The sequence below is a fragment of the Equus przewalskii genome, chromosome 23 (genome assembly GCF_037783145.1).
Source record: "Equus przewalskii isolate Varuska chromosome 23, EquPr2, whole genome shotgun sequence".
NCBI classification, from domain to species: Eukaryota; Metazoa; Chordata; class Mammalia; order Perissodactyla; family Equidae; genus Equus; species Equus przewalskii.
This window is the reverse complement of record NC_091853.1, coordinates 10,014,191-10,033,803: the sequence shown is the minus strand read 5'-3', so window position 1 is coordinate 10,033,803 and position 19,613 is coordinate 10,014,191. Positions and strand designations below refer to the sequence as shown.

Here is a 19,613-nt window from a genome sequence, read left to right as displayed (position 1 = left end):
TGGGCTCTGGGGAAGCCACATTCCTTTGCCAACCTGCCTCACTCAGTAAGGGTGGTTGACCTCAGACTCTTACAGCTCTGCCCAGCTGAGGCTGAGCCATTGGGTGGGGCTTCTGATGGGCTAGGACTTCTGGAGCCATGCTTGGCATCTTTGAAAGTGGAGTGGGGGAGGGCAGAGGCAGAGATGGCTTCCACCCCCACCCCCACTCCCTTTTCTCCCCTTCTCCCAAGCTGACAAGTGTGGCTTAGGCTGAGAACCCCTCACTGAACATCTGCTAGCTTCCTCTGGTCCAGCTCAGCTGGTGGTGCCTGGACAATCTACGTGCCAGCACCCAGTTCAGCACCTCATGTGCAGTTGGCGCTTTAGATCTGTTGTGTTCTTCCCTCCATTCCTCCAGTCTGGTCCGTTTCCTGAAATGGGCTCCAAGGATTGGCAGGAGAATGAAGGAGAAATTCTGTCTCCTAGTATCGATTTTGGAAAAAAGAGAATTTCCTATTTTCGTGAGCCTCTGCTGTCAAGGAATCAATGGAAATGTGTTTATCAGAAAGTCTGCCTGGCCTGGGCAGAGTGAGAACCATCGGAGGAGGAGGGGAGGGAAGAGGGATTGCCGGATCCTGGGCATTTGCTCCAAAAGAGTTCTAGCCACTGAGACCACTTGAGAATGTTATCTTTATTTGATAGAAGGTTTCGAAAGCTGCTCAGCACCTCCCCGCACGAACGTCCTGTTCTAGGCTGGGTCTTTGCAGCTGGGGATTCAGCAGCTGTGCCACTAGGGTGGGGGTTGGACAGGTGTGCGGTTTTCCTTTGTCCTCAGTATAGTTCACTCTGGGCACCCCCAGCATTCTGCACAGAGCACGTGGCACTGACTGACCCACCCGCAGGGCTGGTCTCCCCTCTTGAAGTCTGAGCTTCAAACCCTCTCATCCCTCCATGGACTCAGGGACGACGGCGTGAAAGGACTGCGGTGAGCCTGCTTAACTGCTCCCTTCCTCAGTTCCCCTCCCTGCAAGGGCGGAGGGAAGTAGTGTCTCCGTGTGGCGCTGTCCTGGCCCGGACCCCCTGACAGCTGAGAGCTTGGGCCTGGAGGGGTGGTGCCACCTGTGGGGAGCTGAGTCCCACCACCCAAGGGGCTGCTGGCAGGACAGTTGGGGAGTGAGAGGGCAGCAGCCTTGGCTCCAAACCTGGAGGTGCCGGGGCGTTGGCTGAGAGCCAGAGCCCTGGAGCTGGGGGCCTCCCCCAGGGGGTTGTCATGTGACGCAGTCATAGAATGTCTGCGATCTGTATGCTGACGTGGCATCCAAGTGGAGGCAGCTGATTTGCTGTTGCTTCTGTTTCTCTCCATGCCCTCATTAACTCGGGACCTTAAAATGAGGAGCTTGGAACATGCATCTGGTAAAGAACGTTCCAGCCCTCTGCTTCTGAGAACCGGCCACTAAAGGGCATTCTCTTCTTCTTCTTAATGGCTCCATTTCTTCCACCTGTGTCTTTTCTTCTTCCTTCCCTTCACCTCTTTACCTCCTGCATCTTTCTCTGTCTCACCTCCTTCCCCAATGTCTGTCTCTCCGTCTTATTCCTGCACTCAGTGCACACAGCCCCCTACAACCAACATAATAAGCACACATACATTCTCATTTTTTATTATGTTAGTAACATTCACATACTTTTACACACAACCATGTGCATGCCTCACACACACAACTTCAAACTCACTCAGACAGCCACATGTACCCTCACTCACGAACGTTCCTGCACCCACAGAGTCCTCATCTCCTCGCCTTGGCCAGCTGACATGATGACAGCTCTGCTCTGATGAGTTGTCACACTACGGGGACCAGTCACATCTCCTCCAGCGATACTCCCACCCCCAGCCTGGGCTAATTGGGGCAGGAGGGGGTGCAGGCAGCAGAGCGAGTCAGCTGAAAGCCCATCCAGGTATATGCCTGAACAGAGCACCTCAGTAAACACAAGACCCCCAAACAGTGGCTTTGATTTCAGAACCAAACCGCAGTCAGGAGCTGGGCTCTTGGTGGCTGAGCTAATGGAGTTGGGAGAGTTTTACTGAGAGGTCACTTGTTCAGACCCAGCTCTGGTCAACAGGAACTGAAAAATATTTTTATCTGACAGCTGATGGCCGCCATTAGCTGGTGGAGGGTCTCCTGCCTGCCCCACCAGGCAGGGAAGGCCACTGCGGCTCTGTGTGGCACCTTGGGGTTGGCACATGACTGGCATAGAGCTTGGTGAGCTGATGGAGGCGTGGGGCAGATTAGAAAAAGATGCACACACACACTGCAACCCTCATCCTCCCCTGGCCCATGAGGACTGATCTTTAAAAGGTGTCCTGTCTGAGCAGATGGCCTCAAGGCTTGGTGCTTTAGTGTGATTCTACCTCTTTCTCTGGGAGGTCACCGTCCTGCACAGGACACATGGCTTGGTGAGCAGAGTACTGGCTGTCTTCCAGCCACCTTGATCCCTGGCACCTGAGCACAGACGGCCTTCCCATACACGCAGCCTTGAATAAGCACCCCATACCATCTCCCCACCGGCCCTAATCAGCCTCCTCACTGTCATTGCGTTTTCATGACAGCTCAGAACCTAAGGGTGACAAACCTCTCCTAGACCTCTCTGTTCCTTTCCCCTCACAGGTGAGGGCATTGGTGAAGTGTCATGCCTGAGCTGTCCCTAGTGACCAGCTATAATTCACTCAGGACCAGAACAATTCACTCATTTAAGGCTGCAGCTGGCTCTTTGCTCACAGCGGTGGGGGGAGCAGCAATAATAGCACTCATTGTGATGGTTAAATTGAAATAATCCTTCACAGTTCCCAAAGCGCTTTGGCACACGTGTCCCATCCTCCTTGAGAGGAACTGTGATAATGAGGATTCCCGCTGTCCTCATTGGCTCATTCTACTTTGAGGGGCAGCCCAGGGTGGTGGCGAGAGAATAGAGTTGAGAATCAGGCCGATCTGGGTTTGAATCCCAGCTCTTGCCTATTTCTACGTTAGTGACAGTTTTATAGCCTCTCTGAGCCTCCGTTTATTTGTAAAATAAGCCTATTACTGCCTGAGAAAATTATATTAAATTTTTTTCATCCTGGAGTTGGACATAGAGTGAATTAATAAGAAAAGTTATGGAGTTCAAATAAGGAGTTAACTTTCTGGAAGGAGCAGAGATATAACAGGAAGGGTCTAGAAGGGACTGAATTGTGCTTCTGATTTACTTCATGTTGCCTATCGGATACTGGGCTGGGCGTGGCCTGTAACCACGGGCAAGCCACCATCAGGGCCTTAGAAACCACAATTCCAATGCACCATAACCCTAAGTCAGTCGTCGGCGTCAAAACAGAGGCGTAGGACCAAAGGAGGAAGGGACCGCACCCACTCAGTGGAAGAACACCTGTTAGAAATGGTGGAAGAGGTTTATTGAGATAAATCTGAAAAGGGATTGACAGATGGAGGCCGGGTGGGAGGAAGGAGGTAGTGTTCCAAGAAGAGGGAAGAACTTAAGACACAGGCACCGAATGTGGGGGCGTGAAATAGGCCACTTTCGCCTGACCTTGGCGTGTCATGGTCCTCACTGTGGTGACCTGGAAACTGTACGTTCACCATAAAGAGACTGGATGGGAGAAAGAATAGTTCCCGCTCAAGTTGGTATCAAAGGACAACATTCTGACCTAGTTTATATCGTCCACTTCTTCTCTTTTACCTTTTTCTGCTTTCGTGCGTTCTTTATAGTATACATGGCAAACGCCACTTCCGGATGCTTTCCAAACATCTAGGACTTTCTGCAGCTAAAACCAGCATCTTGATCTTGAAGAGTCCCATTGTGAAAAAATCTTTTCCCTGTACACATCAAAGGGAAATTGGGGGGTCTCAGAGCCGTGAAAGACAATAAGCAAGAAGAATCTGGGGAAATTCACAGAAATGCTCTAAAACAGGGAAGGAACAAAAGGAATATTTAGATGTATTGGGACATTAAACCATTGTGTTTTGAGATAACACTCAAACCTCCCAGGGAAGAGTTAGTCATTCTCCTCAAGCAGTATTTCACACGCTGGAGTAAAGAAGAAAATATTGTCTTGCAGAGAAAAATATTCCCAAGGACTCTAACATTAAATTATTTTTATTATAAAGGTACTTAAATTTATGCAAACATAAAGCTAAGTGTATATTTCGAATGCTTGGAAATCTTACATAATTATAAAATGAAAGTAAATTCATAAATTAAAACAAAAACCCTTCACGTTCAAATTAATCACATCAATTTAACACGATATGCTGTTGTTTGCTCAGAAGAAATCTGCTTACAAAGTAAAGAACAAGTCTGACTTCTGAGTAACACGTCCAATCCTTTGACTTCAAGGTATCTGTATATGTCGTATAATAACCCAACGTTTCCACCACTTGTCTTTTTTTCTGTAAACCCAAGATACAGAAAGCTGAATTAACTATACCCCTTAAATCATGGCGAACTATGCCAATTTGTCAGTGGGGGAGCCTTTTCTTCTATTATAGCATTTTCTTCTCCTTCCTTCCTCCTGCCTTCCCAGTCCCCTCTCATTCCCCAAAGCATCCACCTGAATGTGTGTGATATGTGTGCTTGGACATCTGGGGTTTTTGTTGGTTTGTTTGTTTGTAAAATATACAGCGTTGTCTTGTGGTTTGGCTTTAATTTATGTGAATGGTATTGAACAATATGCTTCATTGAGTTTCTTACTTTTGTCATTTCCTGCCACGTTTTTATGAGCTACCCATGTTGCAGAGTGAAATTCTGAACATTGCTTCTCCCTGTGCATACAGTGGCACACTGTGCATCGGCTGCGTTTTCGTCAGCTCGTTCCCTAAGGTGAACACCTAGGTGCCTCCAATTTCCAGCGGCCACATAAAGCTGTGGCAAATCTCCTCATCCATTGGTATGAAAGTTTTCTGGAGTGTATTTCCAGAAACAGCCTGCTGGTTATAAAATACTTGTACATAGATAATTTCAATAAGATTTTTCTCCAGAGTCCCTGTGCCAGTTGACACTTGCAGGAAAACATTTCTCTCCTCACTTCTTAGCCAATCCTTGATAATGTCTGACTTTAACCTATGTGCCAACTTGATAAGGGTAAAGTATTATATCATTGTTTTAATGGGCATTTTTTCCGATTGGCAGTGAATTGACCACCTCTTCAAATATTTGTTAGCCAGATTGCTTTCCCCTGCTGTGAATTTTCTACCCACAACTTCTGCCCACTTTTCTATTGGGTTTCCTTTCTTGTTCATTTGCGGGATTCTTTCATATCATAGATATTAATTTCTTGTTTGTCTTGTACTTTGAAACATTACCTCCAAGTTTGTGACCTATCTCTGAAATTTGTCTATGTGGCCCCATTGAATAGAAATCCTTAATTTTGATGTAGTTAAGTCTGTTCATTTTTCACTTCTTAAGTCTCATTTAAAGTGTCTTCCCAACTCAAAGTGACAAATATATTCTCATATTTTTTTATCTATTAGCATAAAGTTATGAATGACGTTTGCTCTGATTTTTAGTATATAGCCTTTTAGGTTGAGAAAGTTCTATTCTGGGGCCAGCCTGTGGCACAGCGATTAAGTATGCACATTTGGCTTCGGCAGCCCGGGGTTCACCAGTTCTTATCCCAAGTGCGGACATGGCACTGCTCACCAAGCAATGCTGTGGTAGGCGTCCCACATATAAAGTAGAGGAAGATGGGCAAAGCTGTTAGCTCAGGGCCAGTCTTCCTCAGCAAAAAGAGGAAGATTGGCAGCAGATATTACCTCAGGGCTGATCTTCCTCAAAAAAAAAAAAGTTAAAAAAAAAGAGGGGGCCAGCCCTGTGGCCGAGTGGTTAAGTTCACGTGCTCCACTGTGGTGGCCTAGGGTTCGGATCCTGGGCATGGACATGGCATTGCTCGTCAGGCCACGTTGAGGCGGCGTTCCACATCCCACTACTAGAAGGACCTGCAACTAAGATATACAACTACGTATCGGGGGGATTTGGCGAGATAAAGCAGAAAAAAAAAAAAGTTCTATTCTTAGTTTTTTGAAGGTTATTTTTAAATCAAATATAGTTTTGGACTTAATTAAATGCTTTTTCTGGGTATATTAAAGTAGTAATATAACCCATATATGAATACAGTAATTTGGAATAAATTTCTGATGTTAAACTACCACTTCTTTCCTGGTGTAAATCTTACTTGATTATCATCTTTTGAATGTTTCAATCCACTGTGGTATTCAGTTAGTGAATATTTTATCCAGAATTTTTGTTTCTATATGCATCAGTGAAATGAACCTATAATTTTTGTTCTTTCGTTGTCCATATCCAGCTCTAGGCTCACAGTAATATCAGCCTCATGGAATGAGTTGGGCATCTTTCTTCTTCTGTTTTCTGGAACGACTGGTGTAATGTAGAGATTATTTATTGCTTGAACGTTTACCAGAATATGACCAGGCCTGGGATTCTTTGGAAAGAGCTCTTCAACTATTTTTTTTCAATATCTGTAATTAATATTGCATTTTATATATTTTACGGTTTATCCATTTTATGTAGTTTTTTCAATTTTGTTGAAACATATCTGGTCACAATATTCTCATATTATTTGCAAAACTCTCTGTTGTGCTGGAATTTCTCTACTTTAAATTACTCATTCATTCATTCATTTGACTTAGGGCAAAAAGCCTGTATGTTCCTCTCTGGGTTTGCCCTTCCACATTTGCACCCATTCCTTCTCTCGCCCCAAGGTCACCCTCTGTGTCTGAGATCAAGCCGAACCCTCTGCCTGGTGAGGCTCTTTTCCAACACCTCTGTCTCTTGCTTCCAAGAGCCTAGCCCTGGTCTTTGTGGATCTGCTGCTGGAAGAGGAGCTAGTAATGATAAGGGGGAGGGGTAGAAATGAGGTGGGGGAGGGGTAGTAATGAGGTGGGGGAGGGGTGGTAATGAGGTGGGGGAGGGGTGGTAATGAGGTGGGGGAGGGGTGGTAATGAGGTGGAGGAGGGGTAGTATTGAGGTGTGGGAGGGGTAGTTGCTGTATTGTCTCCACAGCTAGTTTCTCATGAGCCTGTGTTGATTGAGCCAGCCCTACTTGTTGCCAAGGTTATTGTAAACAATAATGCAAACACAGGCGTTGTAGTCACATCAAAGTACTTGTTTATGTGCTGGCCAACTCTGTAATCCAGATTATTCTATTAACTACTTTTTTTTTTCTTTTTGAGGAAGATTAGCCCTGAGCTAACATCTGCTGCCAATCCTCCTCTTTTTGCTGAGGAAGACTGGCCTGGGCTACATCTGTGCCCATCTTCCTCTATTTTGTATGTGGGATGCCACCATAGCATGGCTTGATAAGCAGTGCATAGGTCTGTGCCTGGGATCTCAACCAGCAGCCCGGGGTTCACTGAAGCAGAGTGCGGGAACTTAAGCACTATGCCGCTATACCACTGGGCTGGCCCCACTATTAACTACTTTTTAAAGATTGATATCAAAATGAAAGCACAAAATTTAGAAATTTGCTAGGTTTCTGTTGATCCCACTTTGAGAAACAGTGTTTTGTAAGGATTTCTACTTGCCTATATGCTTTGCTCTATTTATTTTTAATAATAATCCTTTGCAATCTTAACACATGTTAACACGAGGAAATCATGGTATGCTATCAGCTTAAACAAAATGAGGAAACATCATCCAGGCGGAGAAAATGACACTTGCAAAAATACGAAGGCAGGAGAGGACGGGGGTGAACATGAGGTACACTGAGTAGAGGTTTCTAGAACGCACGTGCATGAAAAGTGGGCAGTGAAGGTGGAAAAACAGAGCTGTGAATGCATGAAGGGCTACGGAGAACAGAGGAGGATGAGGCTTCAGGAAGGTCGCTGAGTGCCAGTTAGGAGCAGCTTCAGGAGAGGGGTGGGGAAAGGAGGTCCGTCTACGGTGGAATGGAGAGCTGGGTTGTCGAGAAGAGACACCAGGGGTGGAAAGCTCACCTCTGGGTGGTCATTCTTGTATTGAGCCCACTCTGCATGCCAGGCTCTGTGCTAAGTGTGTCGCTGCATCAGGGAACAGGAAAGATGATGTCTGCCCTCTTGGAGTTTATGGCCTAATGTTGGGGATGGACATCGCGTAAGCAAACAGCACTGTGACAGAATGATTTCTGATCATGGGAAGTAAGGACGGAGAGCTGATACAGAAAAAAGCAGAGTGGGGTGAGGAAAAGTAGCTGCAGGCAGAGGTACTTTAAATAGGGGTCAAGGAAATGTTTTGGGAGGTGACTATAAGCTGAGACCTGAAGGCAGAGGAGGAAAGCACGGGAAAGAGCTTTTAAGCCAGAAGGAACAGCAAGAAAAAAGCTCTGAGACAGAGAAGTGATGGGCGCACTCAAGGAAAAGGGGGGAGGCCAGAGCAGCCGGAGAGAAGTGAGTGCAGAGGAGGGGCGGGTGCGGCCTGACCGTGTGGGGGCTGGGATTCGTCCTGGTGTGGTGGGGAGCCCTGGGAGGGCCGCAGTCCAGGAGGAACATGGCCTAAGCATGTCTTACAGTCCCTCTGGCTCCTAGAGATGTCTAGGTCACGGCGTAAGAGTGGAAGCGGGGGTCCTGTTTGGAAGCCACTGGGGTGCCCCAGGTGTGAGATGAGGGGAGAGAAGCGGGCAGGTTGGGGAGGTATTCTGGAGGCATCGCTGACAAGGATGGACTTGGACAGGGCGTGAAGGAAAGAGAGAAATCAGGGATGACTCTGGAGGTTTTTGGCAGAGTGACTGGGTAGATGGTGACACCTTTACTGAAATGGGCAGACTAAGGGTGGACCAGCCTGGAGCGCAGGTGAGCAGAATGCCCTGCTAGTGGCACAGAGGAGAGAGGTGACGCTGGGGAGGGGAGGAGCATTTCACTACGGGAGGAGACTGAGCTTGCTTGCAACAGAAGGAGAAAGGGCCATTGGACAGGGAAAATCGACCAGGCAAGTGTGCGAAGGGGCAGCTGGTGGGTGAGAGGAAGAGTGTGTGGACTGAGGAGTGAGCTGTCAGTGGGAGGGATGCTCCCTTCTTGGCCACGGAGAAAGAAAGGGAGGAAATTTGCAGTGGTGAAAACTAAAATTGGTCTGCCTCAGTCTTCCCAGGATGCCTAGCCACCTGCTGCCATGGATGTGGAGGGAGAAGCTGGTGTGAGGGCAAGGTTGCCCCCTCAAGTTGTTTGAATCTGGCTGAGTTACCCGAGGCTGTGTTCCCATGATTGACTTACATCCTGTCTAGCTGGTATCACACAGGTCCTTCTCATTCTGGCAAAGCAGCTCATTTTTTTTTTAAAGTGGAGCTTTATATTCATTAAACATTTATTGCATGCTTGCTATAGACAAAAAACTCAGGATTTGAGGGTACAAACACAGCCGAGGCTTTGTTCTGGGTTTCAAGGAACTCACCATCTAGTTAGGGAGGTGACAGCAAAACCAGAACACAAAACCAGGCAGAACAAAATGAGTGAGAGGAAGGAATTCCAAGCATCAGCCAGAAGGAGAGGAAATGAAATCTGACTCTGATGGGCTGAGGGTGCCATGGATCAGAACTGGCTTTGGGGTGAAGAGAATTTGGCTGGAATTTTGGTGAAAGGTGAAGGACGGGGAGGGTGTTCTAGAGGGGGGAACAAGGTGAGCAAAAGCTGACTCATGCCACCTGCACTGCACACGCTTGGGAAGGGCCATCTGCCAGAGGTGGAAGTGGAAAAGGTTGGAAGACCAGGGGTTCCACCTTAGAGAAGAAACCACGCCAAGCAGTGTGGAAGCAAAGGCATGGATGCTCCCTTTCTCTTGGGGGCTAGCTGGGGCTTCTCATTGCTGCTCACAGCCCTGCAATCACACAGCGCCGGGGAAGGGAGGCCCCAGGGCCAAGAACACCAGAGCACAGGAAGAGCTCCTGTCTGCCTGGGACGTGGGGCTTCCCACAGCACAGTGGGGACCGCAGTTAGAGGATTTTTATTACTGTTACATCCTAATTGGCATTTCACTCACTGCCTGTTGTCTCCTTCTGGTGTTGAGCAGCTTGGAAATGTTCTGCCTGTGATTTTTTCATCTGAGCAGAACCATTTACTCCAGCTTCTCCTCCTCCCTTTACTTTGCTTCTTTCTCCTAAAAGAGAGCTCGAGACCATAAACTTTTTTTATCACAAAATAGTAACAAACGTATTTTTGAATATTGTAACATAGAAAAGCATTATGTGGCTGAAAGAGAGGCTCTTAAAGAATTAAATAAAACCCCACATGCCTAAATTTTAAATCTGGCCCTCCCCCATGAAAATACACTTGAGCGATTTTTTTGTGTGTGGTGAACAATTCTGCTTGTTCATAGGTTAGGAAGAGCTTTAAAGAAAACACAATGCCCCCTTTTTTGCATATGCCAAACATTTTCACCCAGGGTGAAATCGGTTGCTATTTTAAACAAATTGATTTTTCTGGAGGATGCTGTAAAAATATTATTGCAGACAGAGCCAGCCCGGGGCAAAACAGTGTGAACCAAGCAAAACTCGTCTTTGGTGCTTTCCTGACACTTCTTCTCTGTCAAGGGGCTGATCTCCGCCGGCACCCGTCCCACCCTGCTTCCTTAGGGCTTAGATTGTGATGAAGAGAACTGGGAGCCTGGGAAAGTGGGGTCACCACTGGCTCAGCCACTAACCAGATGTGCAAACTTGAGTAAGTCCCTTCCTCTCTTTGAGACATAAAATGAGGGTATTGAATCATGAAGGATTAAAAACTCAACAATTTACGAGGCAGGTCACGTAAATGGGTGAATCAGGCTTGGCAGAAGACACTAGAGAGTGATGAGGACTGGGGCAGAGTAGAGAAAGCCTGCGGTGACTAAGGGGCAAGGGCTAGCCTGTTCCAGCTGATTGCTTCCCTGGGTAGTACAAGACTGACGTTACCAAAACTTCTAGTTTTTTTATGAGAAATGAAAAATTTGAATTTTATGTAAAAATTTCATATTTTAAACCACTCTTCAGGCCACACAAACACATCTGTAGGCCTAATTTGGCCTGCGGACAGTAAGCTTATAACCTCTGAGCCAGGTTATATCTATGACCCTTCTGGTTCTATCAGCAGTTGGTAGAGGATTAAGATTCTGCTATCTCTACTGAGTATTTTAACTTCACTCTCTTAAAGAAAGCAAACCCAAAGAACCTCTAACAGTGGGGCTGAAGATTTATGATAGGCCATTGGGAAAGTTATTTACAGCAACGATCTACCTGGCTCTGGGCCTGCTCCCCCAGCAGATGGTGCCATCCTGGCAGCTTGGGTGCTCTGCCCACACATAAGGCTGGCATTATTTATGTGTACTCTTTCCGTTAAAAAATGACCCAGTCAATACAGTCAAACACACATGCAAAGTTGGCCTTATGTCCTGAGTAACATTTTAACAGAATAACTACCTGAGCCAGACGGGAGCCCCTTTGGTGGCCATGAGGTGGGACATATGTAGAGAGTTGAGTTATGGGGGAGGAGGGGAAAACCATAGGGTCAGTCTGGTCTGAACTAGAACACAACTGGAATATCTTTATTTTGCCTCCTTGCCCCAAACACATTCACCCTTTAATCACCACCAAAAACTCTCCTTCTTGCTTTGGTTCCCAGGAATTAGGAAAACTGTGGCCCTGTCCAAAGCCCTTCCTGCGGTCCTTAGTCCAGGCAAGAATAATGGTCAGGTTTCATAACTTTCATTACAAAATATCAGTTTTGTCGTGTCTGCAAGTCTGACATCTAAAGCAGATGACTTTTCATTCAATATTCGAATATTTGCCAGCATTCAGCACCAAAGTGACTGCTTTTTAGTTCCAGCCAAAAGCTTACTTGAAATAACTGATAAATTTTGCGTTAGACCAAAGTATATGCCAATCATTTATTGCTTTGTGTCTATTAAGTTCTCTCCCTGACTCTTGTTGGGTTGTTCAGACAGCTATATTCCTGGACCATACTAACTTTGTTCCCTGCAGAAATATCTTCACTGAGTCCTGTTGGTTATCGTGCCATTTTTTTTATGGAAGCCCATTTTAAAAATCAGCCACATGAAGAACATTTCCACATTCTCTCCAAAAACTGTTGTGGAAGATATTGTCCATTATGTTGTTCAATGTTCCTGATACAATGATCCACATTATGAATTCCTCTTAGAATTTAATGTCAGGAAAATATTTGCTTCTCTTGGCACAATAGGATGCTTCCTCTCAAGTGATCACAAAGAGTCTAGACCTCACAATGCTCCCTTTCCTTTTTTGCCTTGGCTGATGGGAATCTTAATGCCTGCCTTCATGCTGGTGGCAGCAACCATATATTTCCAAATGGGGAGCACAATTATCTTTCTGTTTCATTTTCTTGGTGTTGACCTGTTTTTATTCTAATTGTTTACTGCATATATGTGTGTTATTATATGTTGATTAAAATAGTTTTGGGAGTAAGCAGTGCATAAATTATACATACATTTTGTGATCATTTAAAATCATAGTATATTATGTCATTTTATTGTTGTTTTCAAATTGCTTCATTTGTATCTCTTTAATCTTCTCAGCTGGAATTGTAATTAAAAAAAAAAAATCTTTCAACTGTGCTTAACACAGAGCTTTACACCCAGTTAGCACTCAATAAATACTTGTTAATGTGTTTACTTCACCATTGACTACGGCTGATGCCCAAGACATTGAAAGGAGGAAAAAAAGCTTAAATCATGTAAAGGATGAAAGTTTATTCATAAATATGAAGTGAGAGAATAGACAGGTTTCACATACTCTCTCCCTCCTCTGTAAATGAATAGGACATCTGACAGGGCAAGGAGAAGTGTGACTGACTCAGTGATTCCTGGATTCCAGTAGGAATTCCTGCTATGCAAGGACAATGCAAAACCAGAAAATGGCTTCTACTTGTTTAAAGATTTTCTGTATTTAGCAAACAGGCATTTAGTGTTTACCATGTGCCTGGCACTATGCCACGTGGGAGAAGACACGGATGATGCGGAGTGGTCTAGTCCCAGGGGTTGGATAGAAAAGCAAGCAGACCTCAGGGCCACAATTCAAAAAATGGCCCCAGGATATTGCTGTTAGGGTCAATTCTCTCTTGGAGTTGCCCAGCTTTGTGGAACTGGACGAGAGGTGCAGACGAAGCATGAAATGAGGAATCAACCACTGGTCTATTTCATAACGTACGTCATCACATGGCTCAGTCTCTCTTTATCTTCCAATTGTTGGAACAGCAAGTCTAGCACCACCATGTTCTTGACCCTTCTGCCCACAGCCACAATCTGGCTGGGGTGAGGTGTGATACAGCTCACTCTGGGGATAGAGAAATGCATGCTTGCTAGCAGCTGGGGATTACGATGAGGTGGTACTGATGAGATCCACAATAAACTGTGACCAGCTACCTCAAAGCTAAACATCTGCATGGCCAAGGGAGAAACGGCATTTTGTTGGGCAATGTATCTGTTTACAAAAATTGTTTACTGACCCTGTGGGGTAACGTGACTATTCAGTTGCTAACACACCCCTCCAATTTGTGGTAACAATCCCTTATACCAAGCATAGTATTAGCTCACTAAGCAACACATGTCTCTGTACTTTGACTTTTTTTAGTAATAATGTTCTCGGGAAAATAGCAAATGATGGTCACAATTTATTTCAAAGGGTGTTTAGGAATTTAGCATGCATCTGTGAAATGTTACTTAATCCTGGGTGATCTGTGTGCATAATTATGTTTTAAATTGCACATGATTGCTGACTCTCATATCACTTAAACAATCAGGATGCATCAAATGACTGGCTGTTGTCTTATAACATTTTGTTTTCCCCTTTGGAACTATTGGAAAGAGACCATCACATCTCACAACCATCTGCAATATTGCATGAATATTGAATAGATATTATGAGTATTGAATTTGGCAGCACTTCTGCGGTCATATTTCTATGTATTTTTCATTGCCTACTGAAAAGAAAATGAAAAGAAGGAGGGAAATGATTTAAAAGTTCTCTGGGCTCTGCAGAACTGCTCTTGTATTTCTAGATCCCTCCCTTAGCATCCTTTGTTTTGTTTCCCCCCCGTAACAATAGCAACAGTATCTTATCTTTGAATAGTACACATATTTTAAAAGCATGGTCCAATAAAGTACCGTGTTTGGTCTTTACATTGACTCTGTGAGATGGAGGAGCCGGCCTTGTCAAACATCCATTGTACATATGAAAACTGAAGCACAGAGAATTGGTGACTTGTGGTGACTAATATCACTTACATAGCGATAGCTTAGGAGAGGCCAAACACTTCCCACTTGATAGCACTGCCTTCTAACTAGAGGCTGAAGTAATGGGAGATAATTCCTACCACAACTTAGGGCATCTCTTCAGGATGTCAAGAGTGATATGGAATTGGACGTGAAAGGCCAACATCTATCTAAAACGTAGCCCACTTACAGGTGAAGGGCTGGGAATATGCATGTATTTCTCTTTCTGGCTCCCTTACTGTGTCATCACCCATCAGAAATGGGAGAAACATAGACTCCTTTCTTTCACCCCTCACCCAATAGACTACAAAGTTCTGTTAATGTTCCCTCTCAGGGATGCTCAAAACCATCTCTTTCCCCTCTTTTCAATTGTTGTTGCCCTATTTCAGTCCTCCATCCTTTTCCACAGACCACTGCAACATTCTAGCTAGTCTCCAAGTCTTCACTCTCCTCGTACCCCACCCTGGCTACCAACCCCAATCATTCCTCCATAAGACTTCGAAAGTAATGTAGAATTAAAATACGGTCATGTCCACTTCAGTGACTCCTTGTTGCTTACAGAAAAAGTTCAGGCTCCTTTCATGCATGATTTGGCCTCTTGGTGCTTCTCTAGATGAGTGTCCTGCAATTCCCTGCCCCTAGCCTCAAGTTCAGTGATGCACCAGTTTTCTTGCCATTTCATGCTTCCTTGATTTTGCATATGCTGTTCCATAGGTTTGCAACACTATCTGCCTCCAGCGCTCACTCCACAAACGTATACCACATGTATGTGCATGCACACAATGCCCATATGCTTTTCACACACTTTGGCTATCTGTTGTGGACTGGGGCAGGGGTAATGGAAATGTTCTTCAAGACTCAGTTCAGAGCCTTCCTCCTCTGGGTAGCTATTCTGTTCCCTTTGGACTGGGTTAGATGCCCCTTCACTTTGCCGCCAGAGTATCCTTAAGAGTTGACATGGCTGCGGGGATGGGATTATCAAGTCTACCTTCTCTGGTTATGACCTACTTGATAGCAGTGACAGGGTTTTATTAATCTTCATGGTATTAGCTTAATAATACCTAACATGTATTAGGTTCTTGATAAATGTCTATTGAACTGAACTGAATTGGGCATGAAAATTCTATTTTCTTCTGGCAGCAAGAGACTCCAGAACCTTGGATAGCTCATTTCTTTAACCTGTGCTATGAGGCTTTCCTGGTCAATAATTTACTAACACACCTTCCCCCCCTTTGTTTAACACAAAAGATTCTCAGCACAATTCCAGAGCCTAGAGCAAGCCCATTTGTAACCTAGCTTCACCAACAAAGGGCTAATTAGTAAAAAGTAGTTTTTTATTCCAGTGCCAGACATGGGAAAGATTTTTTTTAAATCCTAGCTGAAAGGCAAAATACATAAGGAGGGTCACTGCACTGCTGGGCAGCCTCCATCTCCTATCCATGGGGTAAAATCTCCTTGCCCATGGGTCATTCCACCCCCTGTACCCTCTCCACAGTGAGTAATGGAGGATGCTGTTGAGTATATTAATCCTTATATTACTGTATCCTCCCTTTGAGGACACTTAGGACTTATTTGGTGTTGTCATCTGGATACTTCTTCTGTACAACTCATTTCTTTCTATTTTATGGACAATGCAAACCATAAAACTGGTTTCTCTGTCTTGAACTGGCTCCTAGGAAGCTTGAAATCAAACTTGTGTTTGGCCTCTTGCTAGTACGTAAGACCTCAAAGCATGAATTTTGTGTATTAACCTCACTTGCAGATGCATCTTTTCCCTACTTTATTTTCCTTTGACCAATTTTCCAAAATTTTATGTATTTTTTTTTTTACTCTACAGTATGTCTCTTTAGCAGCTGCTTTGGATTCTTTTGTTATCAAGTGTATCAATAAATAAAGGTATGACTAAATAGATATCACAGTAATTAAAGTGAGAACACATATAATTTAGAAAACAGGATGATGTGGAAGTTCTACATCAAACTAGGTTGTCATCATCTTTTCAACTGCACCTGAGCCAGTTATATGATCTCACGCAGAGCACCTCTAGCTGGTAGGGCAAGGAATTGCACGTTTAATTCTGTGAGAGCTAATTAGCTTATTTTTTGTTTTGGATGTTTTACGGTAATTTCAACCCATCATCCTACTTACCAATATATATGTGTGTGTGTGTGTGTGTGTGTGTGTGTGTGTGTGTATCATTGGTTATAACATACTGTTGATTAGGTGGAATGGCTGAAACAATATCAAGCACTGGACCTTTAAATGTTGGCTGAGGGCATTATCTTGCAAAGGAGAGAACATGCACACAATCTGAGGCCCTCTGTGAGCCCAAGGGAAATCAAAGGGGATGGCAGATGATCATGGGTCCTTCTAAATAGTGAAAAAAAAAACCCCACTAAATATGGGCCCTTCATAAAGTCTTCTGAGGAAGGCAGTTCAGAGTAAGCCTTTGGAAGGAGGACTCTCAATTAGATGGACAGGTAAGCTTTGACTCAAACACCTGCCCAAAATCTTGGCAGCATTGGTGCTGGGAGTAATTGCTCCAACCATGTCCCTCTGAATTCTTTCTCCCAGGCAGCTGTCTGAGTACTTGAGGAGCTGGTTACCTTAAAGCCCACAGGGAGAATTCCAGAAAGGTTTGCTGAGTTTCCCTGGAACACACAGGCCATGTATAGGAGGGAAAAGAAGGAAGTTTGAGGACTGGGGACTCTTGTTCTTTGGCCCCAAACCTTTACTTGAGTCTAAGCTAAGTAAAAGACATCTAGGGCTAAAATCTTCAGGCTCTCCCTTTAAAGAAAATGTTTATTTCTGGAAGTACCTAGTTATCCATGTCACCTTCCAAATATACAAGAAGTTTTATTTCATTGATTTTTATTTATTCATGCAACATATATATATATATATAGAGAGAGAGAGAGAGAAATATATATATATATATAGATGTATACTACCTACCAGGCCCTGTTCTTGCTACTGGGAAGATAATAGTAAAACAAACTGAAAAAGTCCTTGTGCTCACTGTGCTCACATTCTTGGGGTTATCAAGTTCTACGGAGAAAAAACAGCAAGGTGAGCAAAACAGGGAGTTAAATTAAATAGTTATGGAAAGCTTCTCTGATAGAGGACATTTGAATAGAGACAAAAATAAAATGAACAAGGGAATAATTGGAATAGCCAGGAAAAGAGCATTTCTGGCTAAAGGAACAACAAGTTTAAAATTCCCAAAGTGGGAGTGAACCTGGAGGCCAGAGTGGCTGATGTGGAGTAAGGCTGGGATCCCGCGTGAGCTTGGAAAGTTAGCGGGACAAGATCTTAAAAGGCCTTTTAGGTTATGATACAGTGCCTGTCTTTTACTTTGTGTGAGCTGGAAAGCCAGGAGAGCAGTGACATGATGGGACTTGGATGTAAAAAGCATCGCTCTGGCTGCTATGTAGAGAATAGACTATAGTGAGGCCAGGGCGGAAACAGGACATGAGTCTCCATGAGAGATGCTGGTGGCTTAGGCCAGAGTGCGTGCTGGGGAGGTCCAGGAGAGATCAGGTTCTGCATATATTTTAAAGGTAAAGTTGGTAGAATTTGCTGATGGATTAGCTGTAGGTATTGAGAGAAAGAGAGGAGTCAAGAAGAAAATATCTCATTTAATAAAACTCTTGTGTTCCCCCAGAAAGAGTAAGAGTTAAAAGATGAACAAAATAAGGAAAATGAATACCTCTGTTTGGGAAAACAATATTCTGGGTGTAAACAGAATATGTAGAGATTATGGCCTAATTTAGCCCTATGGGTGAGTAATTTGTTGGAAGATGGACTTGGCCACTAGTTGCTTGTTACAGTGTCCCCATCAATCAATCAAGAGAGGGATCCTGCTGAAATGTGGAAGATGATTCAGTGATATTCTAACCTCAGCTGGAGGGCTTTGGCCCCCTAACTTCCCCTTCCCTCAGCATTCCAGTGTGCGGGCCTTTGTGATATGCAACCAACGACTTCACTACTAGTTTTGCCTCTTCCTCTAGCCCTGGGGCTGAGGTCCAGAGGCAGCATTTCGCTTGGTGGTACTTTTGTGCTAAGACCCCTTGAGGCCACATGCACAACACCCTATTTACTGTGAAACTATCTGAAGGAGAGTTGGTCCAAGTGGGGTTTGGAGTCCTAACACAAGAATGAGAGAGAGCCCAACATTTCCCCAGAAAGGAGGTTGGACATCCTTTGGAAGTCATTGAGGAGTGTCCCTGCCCGAGTGTCACAATTGGTTATCGTTAATGACTGAGAGACTTCATGTAATTCATTCTCATGTCCACTTGAACAAGAGCAGAATTGTGAGACATCTCTTCCAGGAGGATTCTGCATACAAAGAAGTTTCTTCTCACTGTCTCTACACCATCCTGAGAAGATCTCAGTATTAGAGTCTGAGGGACAATTGCTAGAAGGTCTGCAGTCCCTGAATGAGTTATGCTTCCACGGAGAAAAGCAATTGGATGCTCATATGCAGCCTGACAAGTAATGGAGGAGCCCTGGAAATCCATGAGGCTCTCCTAAGGTTCACTGCAGAAAGGGGTGGGGAGAAGGATCTTGTCACCTCTGTGGAATGATGCTCACTTCCCCCTCATTATATTCAGCATCTTCTTCTCTGCAGCACAGTGTCTGATGGTGATCATCAGGCCACATGTACAGATAAGAAGCCTGAGCAAAGAGGTCTAATCCAACGTCACAGCCGAGAAGGCTTTAGACAAGGAAAAGGAGTCTAGAAGACATTAGATTTGACATTTCCCCCTTAGTGGAAGATTTCTTCTTGCAGCCACACAGAACTTCATCCAACACTTAATTATCCAGGCACTGGTTAGCTGATACCTGGCTCATTCTGGCCCCTAAAGATGAACCTATCGTTAAAATATAAATGTGTGTTACCTCTCCCTCATTGTGGCCCGGGCATGATTAATCAGGCTGTGGGTTACCCAGGGCTTCTCTATTTTTGCTCCTTTGCTATTCTCTGTCTTTGGATGATTTTATAAATCAGTCCTATCTGCCTCCACCCTAGGGTAGATATGAGTAGAAGGAAGAGGTACAGCTCAATGTAGTCTATGTATATGTGAGTTAGGAGAAAAGATCTGGTATGGAAGAAACTAAATGGCTTACCAATGATATTGGACTCTCTTTAAGTTTTAATTATCCATGTTATCTCTGCTTTCATTATTATGGATCCCTGAACATCGGCATTAACGGCTGCACAGTTGACAACTGCACCATGTAATCACAACGTCTGCTCTGTGATCATGTTCCAGCACGCTATTTATCAGGGACCCTTAGAACTCAGGATGCTAGAGAGCAACAGAAGGAAACAGAAGGCAATCCCAGAGTGCTGTCTTGAATGTCCCAGCCATCTTTCATTATCACTT

The 19,613-nt window shown here is 44.6% G+C and overlaps 1 protein-coding gene across 5 annotated transcripts in view; it reads left to right on the top strand.

Annotated features, from left to right (window-relative positions):
• The window catches only part of TNR (tenascin R), a 405,138-nt gene that overhangs the window by 86,075 nt on the left and 299,450 nt on the right, over window positions 1-19,613 (top strand). The window lies entirely within an intron of this gene.